The sequence below is a fragment of the Phascolarctos cinereus genome, unplaced genomic scaffold (assembly GCF_003287225.1).
Source record: "Phascolarctos cinereus isolate Bilbo 61053 unplaced genomic scaffold, phaCin_HiC Scaffold_726;HRSCAF=1367, whole genome shotgun sequence".
Classification (NCBI taxonomy): Eukaryota; Metazoa; Chordata; class Mammalia; order Diprotodontia; family Phascolarctidae; genus Phascolarctos; species Phascolarctos cinereus.
This window is the reverse complement of record NW_027556098.1, coordinates 48,801,861-48,814,829: the sequence shown is the minus strand read 5'-3', so window position 1 is coordinate 48,814,829 and position 12,969 is coordinate 48,801,861. Positions and strand designations below refer to the sequence as shown.

Sequence of the window (12,969 nt, the reverse complement as noted above, 5' to 3'; positions counted from 1 at the left end):
TGGTTTCTATTCTAGTAACATGCCTCCACAATACTGGATGACCTAAAATCATCAGTGGGCAGATTGACTTTAGTATCAACTTTCTTATCCCTTTCAGTTAGTTTCCTCTCCCATGTTTAGAAGGTACAATTCTAGAGGGGACTTAGAACTTTTTGAGGTAATCCTTCATTTTCCATCAGTGGCTCTGTTTGGTTTTAACTCTAGGGTTATTATGGTCATAGCCTCCCCTCTACTTTCTCAGTTTTCTTTTGTGTATTGTCTTCCCCAGTCAGATTGTAAGCTCTTTGACAGAGAGACTGTCTTTTTTGCGTCTTTTTGTATCCCCAGTGCTTGGCACAGTACCTGGTACAAAGTAGGTGTTTAATAAATGTTTATCGACTGATGGCTATGTGACCCTGGGCAAGTCACTTAGCCTATTTGCCTCAGTTTCCTCATCTGTAAAATGTAGATAATAGCAGCACCTACCTCCCATGGTTGTTGTGAGGACCAAAGGAGAGAATAATTGTAAAGTACTTAACCACAGTACATGGCACATTCAGGGCTGGTCCCTGACTCACCTGTGAGACTTCTGTTCCCATTTCCATAGCTACCATTGCCATTGATCTAGTGCTGAAATCAGAATTTCCTTTAACCATTTTGCACCTAGGCCACTATTTTGTTGTTGTTTTGCAGTTGTTTCAGTCATGTCCAAATCTTCATTACTCCATTTTGTATTTTCTTGACAAAGATGCTGGAGTAGTTTGCCGTTTCTTTCTCCAGATCACTTTACAAATGAGGAAACTGAGGCAAATGGGGTTAAGTGACTTGTCCAGGATCATACAGCTAGTAAGTGTCTGAAGCTAGATTTGAACTCAAGAAGATGAGTCTTTCTGATTCCAAGTCCACTTAGCTGCCTCCAGGTTACTGTTAGATTTGTTAATTAAGTTAGCACCACATTCAGTTTTATCTAGAGCAAAAGTCTACAAATCTCAATGTAAGACTGAGTTTTATAGACAGCAGCACTTTGGTAGAGTCTTACATGAGCAGTCTGGACTTTTATAGCACTTGTGGTATAGGGAATTCAGGTTGTATATCAGAAGCAGGACTTGAACAAAGAATTTCCAGACTCTATGGTCAGGGCTCTACCCAATATGGCACAGTGGCTCTCAATAATAACTAGAACATATTGAAAATCATAAAATGGGTGAGATACTTAAAAGATTCTTTGTGTTCTGTAAGGATACACCAGAACTTCTACATATTATTTTTAAAGTTAAAGTTAGATGCATACAAACACATTTTCATGTATATGTTATATACATAGTCTATCCTATCTGTTCGGTTTTTTTCCATATTTTAGAAATAGAAGAGTATTAGAGAAATAGATTTCCACTTAATTTATTTCTAATATGATCTAAATGACGTGATGTTTCAAGTGTTTGATCTTTTATTTTAAGTCAGGAATAGAGAAAAGAAAGGAAAAGTATATACTACTCCAATAGAAGATACTAGCCTACAAGATATTCAAGGAATAGCAGATACCTTTCAAATTTGTCTTTAAAGATTAGGAAAGTAACTCAGAAGGAAATGTTGAAGGAACTGAAACTACATATCTTAGCAGGTATGACTTAGGTGGAGCAAGACCTCAATCTACACATATTGAAAGAATGGAGCTAGGGGAAATCTTCATTTGGCCTGATAGAAATAAACTTTGCTAGTAGTCATGAAATATTAAGAAAGAGAAATTAAAAGTCATAATGGAAGCTAAGGTTTTTGAAAACAAAGTTGAGTTCAAGAGCTAGAGATAAAGAATCCATGTAAAGTAGACATTTCTTTAAAAACAAGAATATTTATGAGAAGGTCTGAACAGTATAACCTTCTAGTTCATATTTCTATGACTGTATTCCCCTTTCAGTCTTCAGTTTTGGAAGTTACCTGTTGGAAAGGAGTTAATGTCTACTCAGTTGATTTCCCAATGTAAAGTATTAAAATATTCTATACACATAAAAGAAGTAGAGCTCTAATAGTATGTGACCCTTTTTTAAAAAAATGATAATTCCCAGGTGTGTTACAGTAGACCTCTTTCAATTGTATCTGAAAGATGATTGAATGAATTTTAAAACTAATCTGCATTGGGCTCTAAGAAAATTCTGTAGACCATCCCACTCATGGTCTCTCTACTTGCATAACAAATACCTTGATTAAAAAAAACAAACTAGCATTTAGGGGAAAATGAAAAATTACTCTTACTTTTCCATTTTCCTAAGCCTGTAGCAGACGTTATAGGAAAAAATGGCATCAATTATTTCATTATGTGAATCAGCATACTACGATTTGGACTACTTCATTTTATATGGCCTGAATTTGAATTTCTATAATGTAATGGGAATAAAAAGGTAAAACACCTCAATTCTTCTCTTTTGCATCACTTTTCCTTATGCCACCTTTTGCATTACTTCTATTTAATTTCTTCCTACAAAAAAACTAACCTAGTATTTTGGTGCATATGGATTCCTGAACTAAAATACTAAACCTCATACTGTAGTGCCACAGGTTTTTTTCCACAAACCTAATTCTGCTAAGAATTCATTTCATCTATACCTACACCACAGAATTCATGGCTTCCATCACCTATGTCTTTCTTTCCTAAGAACCATTTTTATACTAATAAATCCATGGGCACTAAATTCTATTTTATTTCCTTTAAATAGCTTTGCTGGATCTTGATAGCCAGAGTTGCATACCACAGGAATTTAGAGCTAGAAATAAAGGAAGAGGTCTGATTAAATGTTCCATGGGAATTTATTAGTCTCAGCAAAGGCAGGCTTGGTAGCTGTTTGAGTTAAGGAGATTATTGGTTTAAACTACTGGCTACATCCCAGCAAATGAGACCAAGCTGTCCATTTGATGGGACAGAGCAGGGGCAGGGTATACTCAACACATGACTTTCTCTCTGAGGCTCTGGTGAAGTATGGAATACTACTAAAGAGCTGTAATAGATAGAGGAATTCGAAGTCTGCCTCAGAAAATTCCCTTACTATGTGAGCCTGGGCAAGATGCTCAATTTCTCTAGGATTCCATTTTCTCCTCTGTAAAATGAAAGAGTTGAGTTTATTGGTGTCTAAAGTCCTTTCAAGCTCTTAAATCTATTATTCTACGTTTCTAGAAATTAGAATCCCAAACTGGGAAACATCTGCTCTACCTCTCAGTTTCCCCTCTGTTTTTTCAATGAGAAAACTGGAAAAAGCACTCACAGAATGTGGCACCAGAAGACACGGATTCAAATCCCATCTCTGGCACTTGTGATTTTATCACCCTGAGCAAATCATTTTAATTGTCTGAAGTTCAATTGCAAATCATCTATGAAAAAGAAGGAATACTATTTTCTCTACTTTCCTCATGGGGTTGTTGAGAAGGAAATGCTTTGTAAATGTTAATGTGAGTTATTATTACCTTAATATGAATAATATGGTCCTTCCTCCTTCATAGGGTTGGGAAGAAAATGCTCAATACTTAAAGCTCTTAAAGAAGCACAAATTGATAGTGGTAGTAGAAGAAACAATAATGATTATTACTTTAGGATGTACTGCTAGTCTATCACCTGGATGGCTACAGGGTAAATTTTTTAGCCACAGTAACTCTGGAAGTCCATCTTTTAAGTAATTGAGGGGTTGCTATCTGTGTAGGGGAAGAAAGGGAGGAAACATGATTCAACAGATCTTTGAGATATTAATTCATAAAATGATGGCACCAGAATAAAATAATAAGTATATAAAGAATTTTGCAAACCTTAAAGTGTCATGTGTCTAGCACAGTGCTTAGCACATTGTAGATACTATATAAATTTTTGTTCCTTTCCTCTTACCCCATATAAATGTGAGCTATCAGCTTCATTAAATATTTGAGCCTTTACATTAGAAAGTACAGTGACTGAATTAATGAATAGTTCAGAAGAAAAAATGATCTGTTAGAATTATATACCTCAAACAAATGCCTACAATCAGTCATTGACTATTTTCTCCTACTTAAAACTCTCAGCATATTCATGTCTGATCCAAAACATTGGTGCATCAACAGTAGTCTAAATCTGGTAAACCAACAGTTTCATAATAACTTATTGTCATGGGAGCAACATTCTAACTCCTTTCCCTATGTAATTTAAACTAATTCTGCCTCCCTATCCCCAAAACAAAAAAGCTGCCTTTGAGATTTGATTGACCTGGGGGCTAAGGCTCCAGCTGTGTCTCCCTTGACACAGCTTCCTAATAACCTGTAGCCATATTGACTTGGCTTTATGGTCATCTAGGGGCATAAAAAGTTCCTTAGTTCATGGGGAGTTAAGACCCTTCAGATTGGCAGATATCTTGGGACATGTCACCACATCCTGACCAGACATCTTTCTTTCTTTTTTTTTTTGCCTTTTTTTTTTTAGGCAACTGGGGTTAAGTGACTTGCCCAGGGTCACACAGCTAGTAAGTGTCAAGTGTTTGGTATGAGGCCGGATTTGAACTCAGGTCCTCCTGACTTCAGAGCCGGTGTTCTATCCACTGCACCACCTCGCTGCCCCCAGACATCTTTCTATAAGAAGAACAGATACCTTTAGGAGGAGAGGTGGGCTATGACTACCCAAGCTAAACATTGCAGTGTTCTTGTTAAATATCCTTTCTATGTGATAGCAAAGTAAACCTACTTTTGTTAGTTGTTGAATGACCTACAAATGTCTCATTTCATTCCAAAAGTTAACCTAAGTTAATAAGGTGCTGCCCTGATTTAGGCCTGTTTCTAACATTTGAAATAGACTGTAATTGGAATCAGGTAGCATCTTAGTTCTCATTATAGTTGAAGTGGATAAGACTGATGGAAATATGGAGCATGGGATAATTGGATAGCTAGATATGGCAATGGAATCCTGTGGCAAAGATCCTTCTGGTAATGTACAGAGAATCTTCTCGATGGAACAGAGAGCAGGTTTCCATTGATGGGAAGCTATTACATGAGTTCATTCTGGAAGATGATGCTTTAGAGGGTAAAGAAACCATGAGGTCCATTATGCCCTGCTTGTTTTTTTTTGAATTTAATTTTTTTTTAAAAAATTAAAACTAGGCCTCCAGTTGTGAAATGATCCAAACATTTTGAAGAGCAATTTGGAACTATGCCCAAAGGGCTATAAAAATGGGCCTACCCTTTGACTCAGCAATAGCACTTCTAGGGCTATATCCCAAAGAGATCATGCAAAGGGGGAAAGGACCCACATGTACAAAAATATTAATAGTAGCTCTTTTTGTGGTGGCAAAGAAGTGGAAATTGAAAGGATGCCCAGCAATTGGGGAATGACTGAGCAAGTTGTGGTATATGAAGGTAATGGAATACTATTGTGCTATAAGAAATGATGAGCAGACAGACTTCAGAAAAACCTGGAAAGACTTGTATGGACTGATGTGGAGTGAAGTGAGCAGAACCAGGAGAACATTGTACACAGTAATAGCCACGTTGTACAATGACTAATATTAATAGACTTAACCCTTCTCAGCAATGCAAGGATCTAAGACATCTCCAAAGGCCTCATGACGGAAAGAAAATGCAATTCACTTTCAAAGAAAGAACTATGGAGTTTGAATGCAGATTGAAGCATACTATTTGCTATTTTTTTTCCTTATGTTGTGTTTTGATTCTTCTTTCTGGTGGTTCCTCCTATTGGTTCTAATTCTTACAACATCACTAATGTGAAAATATGTTTAATAGGAATGTATATGTATAGCATCTATTAGGTTGCGCACCGTCTTGAGAAGGGAGGTAGGGAGGGAGGGTGAGAAAAATTTAAAACTCAAAAGTTTATGGAAGTGATTATTGATAAAACAAATTAATGAAGTAGAACAAAATTTAAAAAAAAACTAGGCCTCCCCATTTTGTCTAGTCAGGGGCTACAGGCTTGAACAGTACAGCTCAGAAACTTTGACCTAAGCTGTTTCTGACCTGGGCTGGTTCTCCTCTCCCTAAGCAAGCTGGTGCCCCTCCACCACCACCACTATGACCACATTATTGACAAAATTTCTTCAGTTCTCATGATCTGCATAACCCCCTAAAGCTTAGAACTTCTGAACTTAAGAGACCTACCAGTTTCAGTTTCTCTAGTAGCTGAGATTATGGGAATGTGCCAACACACAGTTTCCCTGGTTGCTATTGCCTATGGTGTAATAGCAGTCCTGGACAATTAGCATAATATGACTGAAAGCTAATTGGTCCCACTCATTTGGCATCTGGAGACAAAATTCTCAGTTTATGAGGACTATGCAATGAAATAGAAAGGGCAGCTAGTGTAGCTGGTAACAAGATACAAAAAAAAAATGGAGATGGGGACTAATACAGCAGAGTGGATAAGCCTTTGACAAAAAGTATGGCCTCAAACTCAAATGTTTCTCTGAATCACTTTCGTAGGGCCAGCTTTTATCAGTTATGCACTCCACACAAAACCTATCCTTTGTGCCTTTTAAGGTGGCCAAGATGAGGAGTTATATGTCACTGGCCTTATTAAGATGGATTCCCATTGCAAAAAGCTCTCCAATGACACCTTCAAGAGAGGGAGTGAAATTCCTAGGAAACAGGCCTGAAAGATTAGATCTATCTACACACACACACACACACACACACACACACACACACACACACACACACACAAAACCCCAAAAACCTAAGACCAGCCTGCCTCAGGGACAATTAGATGGCAGAGCACCACCCAATGGCTTTGGGCTCTAACTATAGGTCTTCCTCTCACACACAACTACATAGGTATAGGCTGATCAACTGGTGAAATTTGTGGAGATTGGAAAAGTAGTAGAAAGTACAAATACTGCTGTCAGGGAAATTAGGTGTTCTGGAGATGGAGAGAGGAGGTAATAGGTCCACTTTTCTTTGGGTGAGCAAGAGGAGATGATATCCTCTCCTACAGGCTTTGGTTATAGCTTCTTAAACACGAGTTGATAAGAAAGCACTGTTGGGCTTCTAATAAAATCATACAATGAACTTCAGCCCAGGCAGACAATATGGATGTAATGAAAGTGGTACATTTTAAATTTCACTCTTCAAGGTCTTAGTGCTTTTCACAAAAAGGTTGTGGCTGTGTTAGAAACCAAGGCTTCCAGTCCAGACCCTAGAACCTTGCCTCATCCACTAGTCAAATGGGTGTCACCTATAAGGAACTCACTCCCAAGAAATACCATATCACGCAGTTTGCCAGCAGGCTCCATCTACTATACACATAGATTTCAGCAGCCACTAATCTAGGGAGCCAGGGGAACAGGCAAATATCCCCAGTGAGTAGAGCTGCAGGCCATGTGGCTGGTATATGAGTGAGCCCTGAGGAGTTGAGCAGAGATGATCTTCATCTATACTGTTTATAGAAGTGGTAGCCAAATGGTCTGGGTCATGGAGAGGACAGGAATGGACAACCAAAGCCTATAGGGGGGGGAGCAATGGAAGCATTTTGCTGAAGCTTCCCACTGCATACAGGTATTTATGTACCTGTCAACATCCATCAATGGCATCCTGTGCTCTTTGAGGATCTAATCAACTAGGCTGGAGTCATTACAACAACAGAAAATGGAAATGAGTCCATTACAAATCTGGACTTTGGAAGAGTGATGCCACATTGTTCAGAGTGTGGGACCATGTAATCTCCCTAAGCATGAGGCAGCTATTCCTGCACAACTGAGCTACTTGTACCAGTAGGAGCATCCCCTAACCCAAGTGGCCCTCAGTTTGCCACCAAATGGTAAAATGGTACATTCTCATCTCAGTGCAAGAGGTTTGTCCGTGCTAATCAACATCTTGTGCCATTATACAAAATTGCCCAGCCCAGATTTCCACCTCATGAGCTGTGGGAGGCTTCAATATCAAAAAACCAATGAATCAATAACAACTACCAAAAGGCAAGGAGTTGCCAATCCAACAATATTTTAAATTTAATCTCCAATAAATTTGCCTAGCAAGAATGGACTATATTTGGACACAGTTCCAATTTACACACTCTGGCCTTTCTTTATTTCTCCCTATCAATTACCTGGGCCTTGAAGTGTTTGCTTTCTCAGTGGGCTATATATAACCTAGAAATATAGCGCAGGAGGACACAAATTGGCAGACTTATTTCCTCTGCTTTGATTTAGACAACTCTTCAAAAAGAGCATGGGGATCAAGAGGTTGTATTGTTGTGAGATGAGATGCTTCATAATAGCAATGGGGGGTATTAAAATTGTCACATTGTGGAACTATGGTGAATGTATTATTAATTTGTAAGCATTAGTGACCCTCCAGCTGACTTAGTGGTGATTCTGAATCCTTGGATGAATGTAAGGAAGGGTCTTTTATTTAGTTTCTGTGGAAGGAGGCAGCCCCTCCACAGAGCTCTCTAATGGAGGAAAATTCGGTGTGATCCCATGTAAGGATGTGGCTGTCAAAGAGATAAAGGTTTTGGTGATGAGCTCAGGAATATTGAGTGGGAGACAATACTGAGAAAGCTTCAGTTACCAGCTTAGATTCTTGGACTGGCTGTATGCAAGAAGTCTATGACTTCTTGGCCACTTCACTTCAGGTGACTGATATATGAAGAATCTGTAACAATGACAGATGTCACCATCAGTAGTTTCCTTCTAAAGTCCTTGGTACTAAACCTACTTTATATCAACAGATAAATCTATGACTCCTATAGATGTTAACCACAATCTGTTTGGTGTTCTTGATGTTGCTGGTGTTGCTTCTGCTCATTTTTGCCATTTTACATCAGGAGACTTACCATAGTAGGTGTGTAACTGTCAAGATTTGGTATCACACACAACATGGACTAGATCATTGAGATCTGGGACATGGTACTTCCAAAGTGTTGAGGAAAAGCTGAAGATTTCTAGTCTTTGTCCTCTTCATTTTTTTGCCATTCTTTCAAGAGGCATTAGGTTTTTTAAGTCGCCTATCTTTTTAGGTCTTTGTCTCTTTTTCCCTAGCAATGTTTACTGCAGGACCCTCAAATCAACAAGATTAGTATTATCTAGTAACAGTCCTAAAATTATCTAAGTGGTGAAAATTCCACTAGAAGATCTTAAGATCTTTGGTAAGGGATAGAAAGATAGTGTGAGAAATATCCTAGTCCTTTCACCTATGCAAGTTAAGCTAGGTTTTTTTTCTCCAAAAAGTGAAAAAAACTCTCCCTGGAACATGATTGGCCCAGGGACACAAAAGTTAATTTGTGCTGCCCTTGATGTATCTTCTTAGTAGCCTCTGGCTCAACTGAGGTAGTTTCCGGCTCACTTAGAGACACAAAAATGCTCGCCTATGTGGACAATTGAGGATCTTCAGAAAGGGTGAATGTTTCAAGAACACACTCCTTCCAGATGTAGATGCATTTCAATGTAACAACTAGTATCTATATAGTATTTTAATGCACTCAAAGCTCTTTACAAATATCTCATTTTATCTTTACAAAAAACCCTGGGAGGTAGCTGCCATTATTAACTCCATTTTACAGATGAGGAAACTGAGGCTGAAAAAGATTTAGTAACTTGCTCAGGATCATAGTAAGTGTCTCAGATCAGATTTGAACTCAGGTTTTCCTGACTCCAGGTCTTAGCACTCTATCGAAAGGATATATGGCTGGTATTGATTCTGCCCAAGCTAAGGTTTGTAGTATTCTTGCTGATTATCCTTTCTAAACTACAGCTAGCTAACTAAACCTTGTTTTGTTAGTTGTTGAATGAGCTACAAGGTGAAAATGCTTGACATTTCTTTTACTTAATTTGGAAAACCTAACTATTTGGTGTTCTGTGCTGTACTGTGTTGATTATCCTTCTACAAATTTTCTTGTTGATGAACAGGAAAGAATTAAAAAGAAAACAAAATCTTAAAAGAGAACAATTAACATGAAACCTTCCAATGTTCAAAAGACATTTATGTTAGCCCTATGTGACATTAGTTTCAAATACTAGATGTCCCCGTCTCACTCAGTCTAGAAAAGCTCAGGCTATTATCCATGGCTCTATTTCACTGTCGATCCCTTTGGGAACTTTTGACCTGCACTATTTCAGACCTGAGCTGGTTCATTTGTCTTTAGGCAACCTGTTAGTCCCCAACTCAGTGGGAGAAGAGGGAGAGCACCCACCCCATATTACTGACAAAACGAAGTGTGGAAATCTGATAGGCATAGCCCACTGAAGTTCGGAATTCTAGAGCTCAAGAGATCTGCCAGTGCCATTCTGCACAATAGCTGGGATTAAAGGTATAATACCTGGCAATGCCTACCTGTTCTTAAAAAGAACCATCAATACCAGTTAGGAATGTCAGAAGAGGGAAGTAGGGAATATTTTTTTTCAATAAAATAATCACATATTTTTGTTTCTTTCAGTGGGAAAAACAAAGGGATGGAATGAAGTCTTTGAAGAAGCATTATTTTACATAAGCGACTCAAGGCTGTGGCCACACAGCTCAGTGGGGAAAAACTCTAAAATGCAAACATTAAGTACAGTGAAGAAGGGAAAAAAAGGCAATTAACTTCTGGATGACAACTTGAAAATAAAACAAAAAGCTGGTTGCTTTTTTCTTTTTTATTAGATTTTTCTACATTTCAGCCCATTATTATTATTATTATTATTGTGGTATTGGCTAGACCATGTTTAAACTTCCATGTCTAAGAATGACTTTTTAAATTTAGGAGTGACAGCTATTTTGTCTATTTTTACTAGTGGAATTCTGCTATATTTAAAGTCTTGGGGGGCACTCAATTTTCACATGTGATGTCAATTATAAATAGCACAATTTTGTCCAACACCTGAGCCAGTTTTTCTTTTAAATTCTTAAAGTTATCAGCACCAAAGAAAATTAATTCACCTTCTTCTTTACTCCTCTTCCCCCCTTTTCAGTATGTGGTTACTGATTGTTTTATACATACATACATATAGATATACATACATACACACCTATACATATATATTGTTTTAAATCAAAAGGTTAGTTTTAGCAATTTTTGTACTTTTTTCTATGATTCTCTGAGTAATAGGAAAAAAGGGCATTTTTAAGTAAAATGAAAAAAAATCGGGGCAAAGGAGAATCTTGAGGTCTGAACTTAGAGGAGGTACGAAGCAGGAGATAGTTTTGATCTTAAGTGTACAATAAATCAAGAGCATACTAATTTTGTTTTGTAAATTCCATAAGCTGTTAAAATTGGGGAAAAGGTGTAAAAAAGAAGGATTAGAATAGATCTAAAGGAAATGTTTCTCAGGGGGAAAAAAGGAAATAAATGTGAATATGTATTAGAATGCCTTTAGACAAAATATGAAGGAAAACAGAAGTAGTAAATATAGCTAAGTTTCATGGGGAAATTTCACCCAGTGTAGATTTCTTTTCAGAGACTAAGTCTAAACATATAAAGGTACCTTCTATGGATCAGGAACAGTTCAAAATGTCCTCCAAGTTAGAACTGTTTACATTCCTTATTCCTAGCACAGAAAACTTATATAATCTCTTCTTACATGGCTAAGCAACCAATTTTAAAATGCCCTGATCAAGTTTTCCCTAACAATAACCTAAACTTCTTTCTTTCACCAATAAAAGAAAAGTAACTGACAGAAAGTTATTGGAGGAAAAAGCTTTAAAACAATAACATAAATTCAAGAAAAAAACATAGCTCTCAAAAATTCTGAAATAAAAGAAATTTATACAAAGAGAAGTAATAAGAATGTTTCTCCCAAGAACAAAGCATCTCTAACACACAGCAAACATGACATCTGGATGTTGTTTCTTAGTAGATAATAAATAAATGTTTTCCCCTATGCCATCCTCAAGTATTAACCCATTTTTCTACAAGTAAAAAGTACTTCTTAAATTCTTTCTGACAACATTGAATTACTGAATTTCACTCTTGAATTCCTGAAACTGCTTTTTAAAAAATCTTAATTTAAGACTTGCACTTTAGAAAGCAAGGGTGTTGCTGTGGTGGTGTTTACATAGCTCCCAGATCATTACATGCTCCAGTGCTTTAATAAGTATGTACCTCTTACCTGCAAAGATCAATATATGCAGACTTCTTTTTAGATGTTGTCATAACAGAACAAGGAATTAACAGCCAACTCGGGGTCCTTCAGGAAAATAGAAAAAATGAAAATGTTTCTTGTTCACTGTTACTGAAAAAAAAAAGGTTGGTTTGATTTTGAATAACAATTACCTGAATGAACTAGAGAGAGAAGGAGAGAGTGAGAGAGGAGAGGGAGCCCGAAGGAAAGGAATCTGAGAAAAGAGTCAATGATGTCAGCAGAATTTCTTAAGGAAATCTACAGACCAGCAAATGATTTGCAGCAATAAACACCCAGTTCACTGCTATGCAAATATCTGCCTAAGAGGAAACTGATGTACTTTTAAAGAAGGCCAGTTAATCTTTGAAGAAACTTTAGCCTGTCAGATCAAAGTCTGATTTTAAGACCCCATAGCCAAAATAAAGTGGATTGCTTTTTACATAACAACTACCTCCCTTTTATTTCAAGCTACATCTTAGTATATTGTTCTCCTTTTAGGAATCAATTTTTGGCCCTGACTTCTCAAAGTGGGGAAAACTGGAATCTAACCGAAATTCTAACTTCACACTCAGACTGAACTAAATATAATAACCATTATTATGAATAAAAAATCAGATGAAAACTAAAGTTACCACCAAGCACTGTGACCCACAACATCAACTTTTTCTATATGTTATTTCTTCCAATTGTCACAAAACCTGAAAAGAATTAGAATAAAGCTAAGGGAAAGGTTTCTCAGGGGAAAAAAGGAAATAAATATAGATATCTTTTAGAATGTCCAAAATTCCAAAGTCTTACGTAGGATAAGTCTAACTTATAGAAAGAAATTGTTGGAACTACTATTTCAGGAGACTAATGATGAAACATGTTGCACACCTCCTAACGAGAGAGGTGAAGGATGAGATCTACATTTTTGGATACTGCCAATTTATGGATCAGTTTT

The 12,969-nt window shown here is 37.2% G+C and overlaps 1 protein-coding gene across 5 annotated transcripts in view; it reads right to left on the bottom strand.

The window, feature by feature from the left end:
* Positions 1 to 12,327, bottom strand: part of KCNJ15 (potassium inwardly rectifying channel subfamily J member 15) — a 37,746-nt gene extending 25,419 nt beyond the window's left edge. For 3 of the 5 annotated variants that reach the window (XM_020995958.2, XM_020995961.2, XM_020995957.2), the window contains exons 1-2: positions 12,179 to 12,327; positions 12,015 to 12,092 (exon numbers count right to left, since the gene is read on the bottom strand). The gene's annotated coding sequence lies outside the window, so the exon portion shown is untranslated. Of the gene's footprint in view, positions 1 to 12,014 lie in introns of all 5 variants that reach the window. The other 2 variants (XM_020995959.2, XM_078146528.1) reach the window with 1 other exon arrangement.
* Positions 12,328 to 12,969: the final 642 nt, after the last annotated feature.